The sequence below is a fragment of the Triticum aestivum genome, chromosome 4B, assembly GCF_018294505.1.
Source record: "Triticum aestivum cultivar Chinese Spring chromosome 4B, IWGSC CS RefSeq v2.1, whole genome shotgun sequence".
Taxonomy (NCBI): Eukaryota; Viridiplantae; Streptophyta; class Magnoliopsida; order Poales; family Poaceae; genus Triticum; species Triticum aestivum.
Window position 1 is genome coordinate 323,386,123 of NC_057804.1, and position 12,802 is coordinate 323,398,924.

The following is a 12,802-nucleotide window of genomic DNA, read 5'->3' on the forward strand; positions in this document are numbered from 1 at the left end:
ACCAATGTCAGTGTCAAAACCGGCGGATCTTGGGTAGGGGTTCCCGAACTGTGCGTCTAGGCGGATGTTAACAGGAGACGAGGGACACGATGTTTTTACCCAGGTTCGGGCCCTCTTGATGGAGGTAAAACCCTACGTCCTGCTTGATTAATATTGATGATGTGGGTTACAAGAGTAGATCTACCACGAGATCAAGGAGGCTAAACCCTAGAAGCTAGCCTATGGTATGATTGTTGTTCGTCCTATGGACTAAAGCCATCCGGTTTATATAGACACCGGAGAGGGCTAGGGTTACACAGAGTCGGTTACAATGGTAGGAGATCTACATATCCGTATCGCCAAGCTTGCCTTCCACGCCAAGGAAAGTCCCATCCGGACACGGGACGAAGTCTTCAATCTTTTATCTTCATAGTCTTGGAGTCCGGCTGATGATGGTAGTTTGGCTATCCGGACACCCCCTAGTCCGGGACTCCCTCAGCTTTGGTTCGGCCCATCTTCATAAAGACCGAATACCTTAGGGAGTGTTCGGCGTCGCGAGTTTGGCCTTATATGCATTAGCTCCGAATCATGTCTTTGGTCAAATGTTGGGTTTGCCCGGCTCCTGTGTTTTCCTGCCTTATGTTCCGCTCTATCGGCTAAGGCGGCACCAGGAGAACTACTGCGATTGTGCCCCGGTTCAGCCAGGCAAGCACCTTAGTAGAGAAAGCCGAAAACTGACTGTCATGATATAGCGAGAGACTGGTCAACCACTCGACGACTCTCGGAATCTTTAGGATTCCTCCGCATTAACGAAGGGCTGCTTCCCGATCAGGCACACACGCGCCCCGAATTCGGGCGAGCGCGGTGCCCTTAGGGGCTATTAAGTAGCCCCACTGTCAAACTCCTATGGCTAAGTGAAAGTGTTAAAGCATTATAGTCCAGTTGCCTAGTTCGCCGCGCTATCACCTCCTTTGTAGGACCAAGACGTTGGATTAAGTGTGAAAAGGCGCCTTTTTGCGAACACCCCCGCATTATATGCGTGGGGGCCGAAGCCAATGACCGCCATCTTTCAGGTTATATACACATATACATTAACGGCTGCACAGGAGGTATTATAATTCTTGCAAGCACAAGTATAAAAAGATTTTATATTCTATCAAAATATTCCTTTTACAATAGCACATGCTATTCGAACACAACATCCTTCGAGCACTGCGCTTCTATTAAACGAGCGTCCGGAAGAACTTCCTCAAAGTAGTGCTTGGCAGGTACTCGACTTTCGTCCGAATCCCGGGATGCAACAACACTGGCCTTCATATCCGCCCAGTATGTCTTGACACGGGCAAGAGACATTTGTGCACCCTCTATGCACGCCGACCTCTTCATTGGATCAACATGCGGCACCGAACCAACAAACTGCGACACCAAGCTAAAATAACTCTTCGGCTCTGGCTCTTCCGGCCACAAACGACTCGCAACATACCTCATGGCGAGTCCGGATAACCTGTTTAGCTCCGCCGAGGCGGCCAAACGGTCGGATACTGAAAGTGGGCGTTCTGGATTGTGGAACTGCGACCAAAAAAGTTCTTCCAATTCATGGTCACCTCGACCTCGGAAGTGTTTGGTTGCGTCTGCCACACTCGCTGCCAAATCCAGATAAGTGTTTTCCGCACTCCATTGCCGGTCTAACGGAGCATACTTAGGATCCCCGAACTTCATCCGCAGCATATAGGGCTTTCCAGCCGTGATATCTCTGGCCTGACGTAGCTCCTCCTTCATAGCTCTCATTGTAGAGCGAGTATCCTTGGCCTCGGCAGTGATCTTCTCAAGGTCCTTATGAGCCGCCCTATCTTCTTGTTCGAGAAATTTACAGCAGTCGGCAGCATCCTTTAAATTTATAGCCATCTCGACTATTACTTTCTTGCTCTGGCAGTGAGCAGCCTGTTCGGCTTTTAGCTCTTCAGCCGCCTTAACGGCAGTCGCATCACTTTTCCTTGCTTGCTCCTTGGCTCGGGCAAGTTCCGCCCGAAGGTTCTCCACGGCAGCAACACCATCTACATTAAGCACATATCTTATAAGGCACGAGCATCGAACTCCTCTTATCAGATGTCTTTGGATCATACCTTGTGCCTCGTCTAGCCGCTTATTTACAAGCACGATGTCAGCATCCGCCACGTTAATTGCCGCTTTAGCTCGGCAGATTCATCAGTCCGGCTAGCCACTGAATGCCTCGCCACCTTCATAAAAAGGTGACATATTACACCTGGGGTTATGATCCTCTGTGCGCCGTCACTTTTGATGACACACAGAGTCTCAGGGGCTACTATTTATACAGGGCGCATTTTATATATGCGGCTCTACCAAAAGGTACACCTTTTCACGTACCTCAAAGCCTATCAGAAACTCCTGGCGGCCTCGTACAATCTGCTTTCCGCGGATGAAGTCCTTCCTATCACCGTGTTCATCAACATACGGTGTTCTTCTGAGATGGACGCTCGCCCAAGCAGATCCCTCAGCCCCTCCGACCGCGCACCAGAGGGTGCCAGACTAGCCTGACGACCCTTTTCAGGGTCCGGACTTGGAAAATCCCTCCAGGACGACACCTCGGGATCGCCTGCCTTGTAAGACGGTGCAGCTAGGGGAGGCGTTTCGCTCTCCATCATCTCCGGACGAAGATCCCCTGAAGATGAGCTCTGTTGAGAAGGCTTGAGATCCGAAATGCAAGGTAATATTTCGGTTGTCTTCCTCAGAAATAAAACAGGGATGTAACTCATTTTGGAACACCTCTCTTTACTTACGGCTCAGAGGAGAGCTGATCCCCTTGAGGGCGCAATGCGGCCGGGGCATTCTCCGACGCCGGATCCTCTGGCGAAGATTTCTTCTCCCGTTTCGAGGCCATCCCCTCCGGGTCTTCAGAGGCAGTCCTTTCTTTCCCAGGTTGGGGGAATTCTCGATTCCTCCCTTCTTGACAGCCTCCTTCGCGGAGGCGGTAGCTCCTTGGTTCCCCTCTTCACCCTCTGCCGAAAGCACAATCTCCAGCATCCTGGTTAACATGGGATCCGGCACGGTCTCAGGCAAGGGGGTTGGACACCTGATAAGCTTTGCCTTCGCTATCCACTCCTGTTCAAAGGATAGCTCTGTTAAAGGGCCATTTTATGATGAAAATACGGATGGCGTGTCCAAATACGGGGCTACTTACTTCAGCATCCGGGCGATTGCAGCTCAGACCTGCGTCCTCGGATGAGTCCGGACACCTTGCTTGTGATCTGAAGAACAATTTGTACATCTCCATGGGCGTCGCGCCCATAAAATGTCGGAGGACTCGCGGTCCCTCCGGATTAAATTCCCACAGGCGGAGAGGGCGACGTTTGCAGGGCAGCATGCGGCGAATCAGCATAACTTGCTCCACTACGGTCAAGTTAATATCTCTTTCTAGGAGATCTCGAATGCGGTCCTGCAGTAGGGGCACGTCTTTGGACAGCCCCTAGATAAGCCCTTCATTGACCCATGACGCTAGCCGTGGTGGGGGACCCGAGCGAAAAGCAGGTGGCGCCACCCATGTGGTACCCCTGGGGGCTGTGATGTAAAACCAGTCCCGTTGCCATAAGCCGAACTCCTCTTGGAAAGAGCCCTCGGGCCATGGTGCGTCATCCATCTTGCTTATGATAGCTCCTCCGCACTCAGCGTGCTGCCCCTCGATCATCTTCGGTTCCACCTTGAAGGTTCTAAGCCACAATCCAAAGTGAGGAGTAATATGGAGGAAGGCCTCACACACGACAATGAATGATGAGATTTGGAGGATGGACTCCGGAGCTAAGTCGTGGAATTCCAGCCCGTAATAAAACATAAGCCCCCTCACGAAGGGATCAATCAGGAAGCCTAGCCCCCAAAGGAAGTGAGATGTGAACACCATGCTCTCACCGGGCTGGGGAGTGTGAATGGCCCGCCCTTGAGCAGGCAGCCTATGCGAGATTTCGCCGGTTAGATACCTGGCATATCTCAGCTTTCGCACGTCTTCTTCCGTAAAAGGCATCCACCGGCCTTGAAGGTCGGAGCCGGACATTGTCGAAGGTCCGAAGCGCCTAAAACTAGAGCTTTGGGTGTTGGAACTCGAGGCGAGGGGCGGATTCGATTGGATTGAAAAGAAAGGACTCGAGCCTTGGTCTCTTTATAAAGGGGTTGAATACCAAGAGCACTCTCCGTAACCGTTTGGGACTCGCTTTCAATTAGGGAGTCATAGCAAAGGCACGGTTGGGTTACCCACGCCCGTATTAATGAGAATCCCGGAATAAGGGGACATGATCTCTGCTTTGACAAGACGTGCCAAGGAAACCGCCTCGCTAAACATGCTGAGGTGGGACAGTAAAATGATTCGAATAAAGGCTTGGCCGTGGCGTGATGTCACGCTGCGGAATACGTCAGCAGATTAGATTTGTGCAGATATTATTCTCTCTACGGTGGTATGTGGAACTTGTTTTGCAGAGCCGGACACTATCCTTGTGTTCAACATCTTCTATGAAGTATTCGGAGGAGGAACCCGCCTTGCAATGCCGAAGACAACTTGCGCGCCGGACTCGTCGTCATTGAAGCCTGGTTCAGGGGCTACTAAGGGAGTCCTGGATTAGGGGGTGTCCGGATAGCCGAACTATGACCTTTGGCCGGACTCCCGGACTATGAAGATACAAGATTGAAGACTTCGTCCCGTGTCCGGATAGGACTTTCCTTGGTGTGGAAGGCAAGCTTGGTGATATGATATGAAGATCTCCTCCCATTGTAACCGACTTTGTGTAACCCTAGCCCTCTCCGGTGTCTATATAAACTAGAGAGTTTTAGTCCGTAGGACGAATAACAATCATACCATAGGCTAGCTTCTAGGGTTTAGCCTCTCTGATCTCGTGGTAGATCAACTCTTGTACTACCCATATCATCAATATTAATCAAGTAGGAGTAGGGTTTTACCTCCATCGAGAGGGCCCAAACCTGGGTAAAAACATCGTGTCCCTTGTCTCCTGTTACCATCCGCCTAGACGCACAGTTCGGGACCCCCTACCCGAGATCCGCCGGTTTTGACACCGACACCTACCTAGACCCAATACCTTGCTTTTGCCTTTGTCAGTGTAGGTGATATCCTTCAGATGAGATGGAGATAAATCAGTGTCCTTCAATAAGTTCCTGTCATCGGTCATGTGATTTGTACATCCATTGTCGAGGACCCACTCAGTAGCTTTGGGTTGTTCATCCTGCAGATGAATTAGTGCAACTTACGAACCCATATACTTCATCAGTGAAGAATATGATATCAATTTCATCAACAATAACAAATATAGCAACATGAGGACGTGAGAAATGAGTGATTCATTTCTTCATGATTAGCTTGCGTCCATTCAAGCATATTCAGGTCTCCAGCAAATTCTTCAGACGATTAAGTTCGTCTGGAGACCTGACCCTGCATAAGAGGTTAGTTATTTTTCTTCACCACCCACATCTGGAGGGGTGGCAAAGAGTTCATCATTCTGCGAGCTCCATACAAAATGATGGCATTGAAGCCAGTGCACTTCGTTTCACAGAAGAGTGGTTTGGATAAGCATATGAATAAGTAGAGAAATTCTTCGAGGACTTATGAACATAGTGGTTTGAAGAATAATGCACATATTCATAGCCTTTAGACTTTCCCTGCGAAACAGAAGTGTTAGCACGATGATGTTCATATGAAGATTTTGATCCTCATGAGGAATTTGATCCAGATGAAGAATTTGGTCCATATGAGGACTTGGGTCCATATGAAGATTTTGATCTGGGATTCCTATTCTTCATAGATGGTGTCATGATGACATTCACCTAAAGATTTTCATGGCACGTTTTGGGAACCCAGATTTTCTTCATAGGGGGACCATTCCTTCAGTTAGTTCCATCATATCGAGCAAATACTTCACCTTTCTGATTCTTCAACAATTTATAGTTGGAGTTAAATGACTCATCAGAGGAATATAAAGATTCACAAGTAAAGCCAGATAATGTGCATGGATCTATGGAAGGTCCCTTCACAGCAACCCATGAGGTTTCTGGGTACTGCTCAGGTTTCCAGTAGGTCCCATCAACATTGAGTTTCCTATCAAAGGCAATACCCTCTTTCCTAGGGTTCTTATTCAATTTCTGCTTTTTAGCACATCACAAAGAGTCTGATGCCCTTTGAGTCTTTTGTATATGCCTGTCACATACAATTCCTTCAACCCTGCATTCTCGTCAGTGATACATGTGGTATCCTCATATGAGGAATTTGTGACCACAGAGACAGTTGAAGAATTTGCAGCAATAGAAACATTTGAACATTCAGGTTAAGAATTAGCAGATTCATGCTCAATGCATTTCAGACATGGTGGAATAAATTATTCCTGAGCGAAACTGATCTGTTGAGAAAGCAATGAATCGTTTTCCTTCTGAAGATCTTCATAACTCACTTTTAACTTCTCAAGATCTTGCTTTCTCTGAAGAAATTCATAAGAAAGCTTCTCATGATCAGTTAAGAGAGTGTTATGATGATTTTGAAGGTTGTCAGACCGTGACTGAAGTCTCTGAACATTATCAGTTAGAGTCTTAGTGCGATTCAATTCCTCACCCAACATATCATCGCTTTCATCAAGCATGTTTTGAACCTTTTCAAGAGCTCTTTGTTGTTTAGTGGCAAGGGAAGCAAGTTTAGTGTAGCTGGGTCCAAATTCATCACCCGATTCATCATCACTAGATTCGGAAAGGTAGCATTTAGTTATCTTGGCACCCTTTGCCATAAGGCATGGTACAGTGGATGATGATTCTGGGGCGAAAGTCATCGCCTTGAGAGATTCCTTGAAATCCTCAAACAAAGGATCATGACGAGTACGATGGCCTTCATAGACCTCAGAGAATCGGTCACAGATAAGCTTCGCATGGTTGAGATGCATGATGTTCCTAAACTAATTTTGGGACAAACAGGAGAAGATGATATCCTTCGCAGTGAGGTTGAGTAGAGTGCACTTGTGAATATCATCAGCCTCCGCCATATTGCATAGGTCGGTAAGACCAATCTCAGTGACGGTCCATAGTTTGTTGTTCATTGCCATGAGTCGCTTCTTCATCATGGCCTTCCACTAGGGATACTCATAACCGTCAAAGAAGGGGCAAGACACTTTCTTCAATCCTATAGTCGACATAACTAGACCTCCAGGTGGTTAAACTAAAATCACACAGAACAAGGGAGTACCTTGCTCTGATACCAATTGAAAGCGCATTATATCGACTAGAGGGGGGTGAAAAAAATAGGCGATTTTTACAAATTCATCACTGAGGAATTTCTAGGTGAAGAAATTCCTAAGTAACGACACACTAGCAGTGGAATAAGTACTCAGGTATAAGAATGACATAGCAGTAGCATAGTCATCATGGTGAAATGAAAACAAACACAGTGTACAGAAAGCATGATAACATGATAAGCAGGCTGAAGACTATGTGAATGAGGAAATAGGATTGAGGAAATAGAGAAATTCTTCAGTCAAAGTCTTCAAACAGTAATGATCAGGTTCATCAACACATGAATGAGGAAATGAAAGGGTTGAGGCAATATAACTAGTTGGCTTGGTGAAGACAATGATTTTGTAGACCAGTTCCAATTATTGTGATAGTTGTACGTCTGGGTGGAGCGGCTGAGTATTTAAACTCGAGGACACACAGTCCCAGACACACGGTCCTCACCGTATTCTCCTTGAGCTAAAGTCACATAGACCTCGCCCAACACTCGTGGTAAGTCTTCACAGGTGACTTCCAAACCTTCACAGACCTGGTCACTCGGCGATCCACAATTCCTCTTGGATGCTCAGACCATGACGCCTAACCGTCTGGAGGATACACAGTCCTAAAAGGTAACAAGCATCAGTTTCACACAGGAACAATATCTTCAGTGATGCTCAATCACCCTGGGTTTGTAGGTGTTTGGGTTTAGGTTTTGGGTTTTCCTCACTTGATGATTTTCGCTCAAAGTCGTCGGAGGATGCGATGCTCGCAATGACAAGTGTCAGTTTCTCGCGGAGCAGCCAAGTAGCTAGTGGTTGTAGGGGAGGCTATTTATAGCCTAGGGAGCAGTCCGACATGATAAGACATAAATGCCCTTCAATGATATGACCGTTAGGTGGTAGGATATTTTTGGAGAGTTGGTGCGTAGCACAGCAATGGTCGGATTTGAGGTATCAAATTCCTCAGGGCTATCATGTTCCTCACAGTGTAGGCAATCCGCACTAGCGAATTCTTAACTCCTCAGTCAGAACAAATTCCTCAGAGACTAGAAGATCTTCGTCTCTGTCACTGAAGAAATTGACTCATCTAATATAAGATTTCCAATGGCTTCACTCAAAAGGATTGGGTAGGTGTAGGATTTTGAGATGAGCATCACTTGGAAATCGGTTTCCTTAGTATTACCTCGACCCCCTTTAATAGTACGGTATTTCCTATGACTCAAGAAAGAGAAAATGAAACTACGAAATCAAAAGTCTTCACGCTTCAGAATCCACGCATGAATATCCAAGTCTTCAAGGTCACACCAATTTCTTCACTTTCAAAATCTTTAGGAGAACCAAAGTGTTCAGCTGAAGACATACATTTTTAGGGGTCAACTTTCACAGTAAATATCAAACTCCTCATCGACTTATAGAGCCTGTGTACACTCACAAACACATTAGTCCCTTAACCTATAAGTCTTCAATACACCAAAATCACTAAGGGGCACTAGATGCACTTACACTACTTCGCAACCAATGTTTGCTTTCAACTAGCCACTATGATTTGGTACGGACAAGAGAAGTACAGTAAACAAATTACGATCTATTTTTTGGGTGAGATCAATAACTTAAGCACATACGGAAGAGTACCACCTCTCTTCCGACGTCGTGTAGGACTCTGCTGATATGTTTAGGGTGCTGCAGGTGCGATGGCTGTCGGCGGCGGGGAAGAAGACTTTAGATGGCAGACGGCCGGGTCAGGGGATAAATCCTGTTGCCATGGACGAGGCGGTCATAGGAGCGGCAACTACAAGGTGGACAACGACGTTGATGAAGCGAGAGGACGCGATGAAAGGATCCTGGTCCGGCGCCGTGGATGAGAGACGTCCATCTCTTGCAGTGGATGACAGGGTAGGGGTAGCAGCTCCGCCAAGGTGGAGGATGGGGTGGCAGACGGAGGAGGCTAGCCGCAGCGGGGAGGTTGTCGTGGCACCGACGGTGTATGAATGGGGAAATGGAGGGCGAGGGGGGGGATCTAAACTTTGGGACGCGCTTGTCGGAAATGTGGAAAGTTACGAACTTATCCCCCGTTTAAAATTTTGGACATCACGTCGGTTGGGGATAGGACGATAATCTTGCATCTCCCAAATATTTGCCGGTAATGATTTCAGGCGAGGAGAGAGTGTTTTGCCGCCCACGGTTGGCACCCACGGTGTATGAACGGGGCTGACAGGTAGGGCCGTTGTGTCACATCTGAGGGAAGTTACACATCTGCGCCTATTTAAAATATTAGCCTACATCGATTTCGAACGAGGAGAGTTTGTTTTGCCGCCCACCGTGTATGAATGGGGAAATGGAGGGAGAGACACATGTCTTTCGGACGAGCTTGAATCAAATGTGTTTTACCGCCCATGTTTGGCACCCACCGTGTCTGAATGGGCTCAGAGGCCATCGTGTCACGTCTGATTGAAGTTACTAGTCTACCCCTATTGAGAGCAGTGTAAATCCGGTCGATAAGGATGTCAAGTGTCAGGGGTAGACAGTAATTTCCATCTCGCAAACACTTGCTTCGGGCAGCCCACAAACTATAGTGGGTGTTTAACCGCTTCGTTCGAAACTTGTGAGAATTAGCATTCATGTTTGCCCTGGGCCCTGGCAACTAAATTCAAATCCAATTTGTATTCGATTACGAATATCCATAGATAATTCTACGTTTTGTTATTTATTTCTTCAAAACCACAACAAAGATTTATTACACCTTTATATGATTATGATTTAGAAATGTCGAGATCTTCGAATTCAGTAGGTTGGATACACTTTGAGTCAAACAGTTATTTCATCCAATACAATATGCTCACACAAAAAATAGTTCACCTTATGTCAATCATACAAGTACTGTGGATTACCTCACCTAAAAAATTTGGATCATTACAACACATGGACAACATAGGGGATCTTACAACGTAATCCATTCAGAGACATGACACAACATGCAAGTACAATAATCTAATGACAATTTCAACTGGTATCTAAAGAAGAACTGGGATTACCCTGGGCTTCAGATAACATTAACAGCAGGAGCTCCTCCCTCTTCAAATGCAACATTCTTACTTCCTCCAATTCTTCGGTTGCTTGCATAATGCATGCTGCTAATTGCGTGATTTCCAGCCTCAAGATAAATATTACCTCATTCATGGCAGCCACACCATCTCTTTCTGCCTCTAGTAGAGCCTCAAGAACTATAATATCTGTGCTCAAACTACTCTCCGGCGGTGTTGCCTCTAACTGCTACCATCTGGTAACATGGATGGCGCACTGCTTCCACAAATAGATTCTGGGGTTGTACATTGTGTCTTAGTGTGAACGGCATCCTGAAAGGTTTTCGCTGGACATAAGTAAGAGATAGTTATCGCATGATCCAGGCAGTAAGCTTACATGGTAAACGACATACGAATTATTGCCGAGCATGGCAAGCTATATTTAAATGGTTCGAAGCAGCATCAACCGAAAAGAAATTAAAATGGTAAGATTAAACTAGGGATGTAAGTGGCAAATAAATGACATTCACCAGTCCCATCTAGTTAATTTTTGCTAGCTCCCTAGTTCATTTTCCTCAAAAAACAAAAATTCTTTTGAACTATCATACCACTAGTGGACTTTAGTTGGGATTAAACGGGACCCAATTGACATCCCTAGTTGAAAGGGAGTGTACCACCAATATATTTAAGTTGCCAAGGCATCTAAGCAGTTGAAATAATCTGAGAAATCACTTAACAATGTGGCCTCATATAAAATACGAAGACAGTCTTGTGATGAAGTTCAGAGGAAAATTTAAGGACTCAAATGAACTAGGCATGCATTTCTTTATGATAGTACAACAGGAACTGCCGACATATTGGCCAACTCAAGTATAGCATACCAAGTAACAAACAAGCATTGGAATCAAGCAATATAGCAAAGCAGATAACTGAACTATTTGTAATTCTGTAGGATTACAGGTTGAGGGCACAAGCCAAGAAAGCAGCCCACTCGCATTACATTTCACATGTACTAAAACACACTGGCTTACCATATGTTGCTGTGAAGCCTCGCTGCTTGTGCAATGTTCTTTGAAGATATCGTCAGCATCCCGTGGTTGCAAATCTAGTTGTTGTAGTTTATTCTGCACCCTTTATTTAGGTAAATTTAATTTTAATCGCATGCACTGGTCCGAATTGATCATCAATGGTTCATCTAAACTAATGAAAGAAGGGTGTGTGCATACATGACAATATATCTGCTTCCCTCTATTTTTATACTTGTTCGAGGTGCCAGCCCCAAAAGAACAAATATTTTGCTTGATGGCATTGTCAACTCCATAATTAGTAGAAGCATCAAATTAGTCATGCAACTTGGGAAGATCACGAACACACAAAAAAGTAATGAGCAGAGGCTCGGAGCAGTGATGTAATAGCTAGCATCAGAAAATGTAGGGTAAAATGAACAAAAAGCAGCGGAACAACATGCTAGTTTGTTGATGTGTAATTAAGCATAGAGAACATGAAGCAGTCGGATGGAACCAACAGGTGGCATCAGAACAACACCATTATCATAAATATAGCATGCAAGAAGTAAAATAGTAGGCAGTGATATCTAGGAAGTACAGTAATACTTAGGACAAAACTAAAGCATATTAACTATATGTGAACTGGTATGTAATTTAGCACATGTAACATGTTCACTGCCAGAAGTATGGCCCTACAGGTGCAAGAAGAGTAACGCGTCTCATGAAAAATTGAATGATGCCCTGAAGAAATTCAAAGGTGCGGTGCTTATGCTAAGAAAGTGAACGTAGGCGCCGGCCGTTGGATAATAGTACCTGATTCTTGGCGGCGTATGGGTATCGTATCATACTTGATAGCTAAGGATCATCGATGGTGCTTGTGTTGAGGTTGAGTTTGGGCCGGCTGTCGCCGTCATTGAAGCGGCTTCAGTGCTACGGTTGCGGCGCCTGTCGACATACAAGAAAGCTCATCTGTGGTAAGTGAACAGTTGCACGGGAAAGAGTAAAACCGAAGGAGTACAAATCGAAATAACCTGATTAGGCTATGGCGCTGGTAAACCAGGGCCAATGGAGTTGAATATGGCGTCCGTGGAGCGGGTCCGGTGCAGTGGATAAAGGCTTTAGCGGGCGTGTTGTACAATGCTTTTGGTGATGCAGATCTGTTGCGGCGGACGAGTGCTTGTATGAAGGGCCAGTGATGGGGTGGACGAGGGACTCAGTGAAGGTCCTACACTGTGGTGGACGAGGGTGCCGGTTAAGCAGATCCGGTGTGGTGGACCATGATGGCGGCCAAGGAGATGTGGAGCGGTGGACAAGCCAGTCACTGAAGCGGCTCCGGTGAAGTGGTGAGTTGGCAGTTGGGGGTTCCAAGGTGTGGAAGGTAGATCCGGTAGGGTGTGAGGTCCACCGCTACGGCGGAGGACTAGATTCGGCGGCTTGCCATGGTTGGGTGGAGGGGAGGGGAAGGGAAGGGGCTCTGGGGAAGAATGTTGGGGGCAAAGAGGGGAAAACAATGGAGTTACCAAAGCAGCCCTTT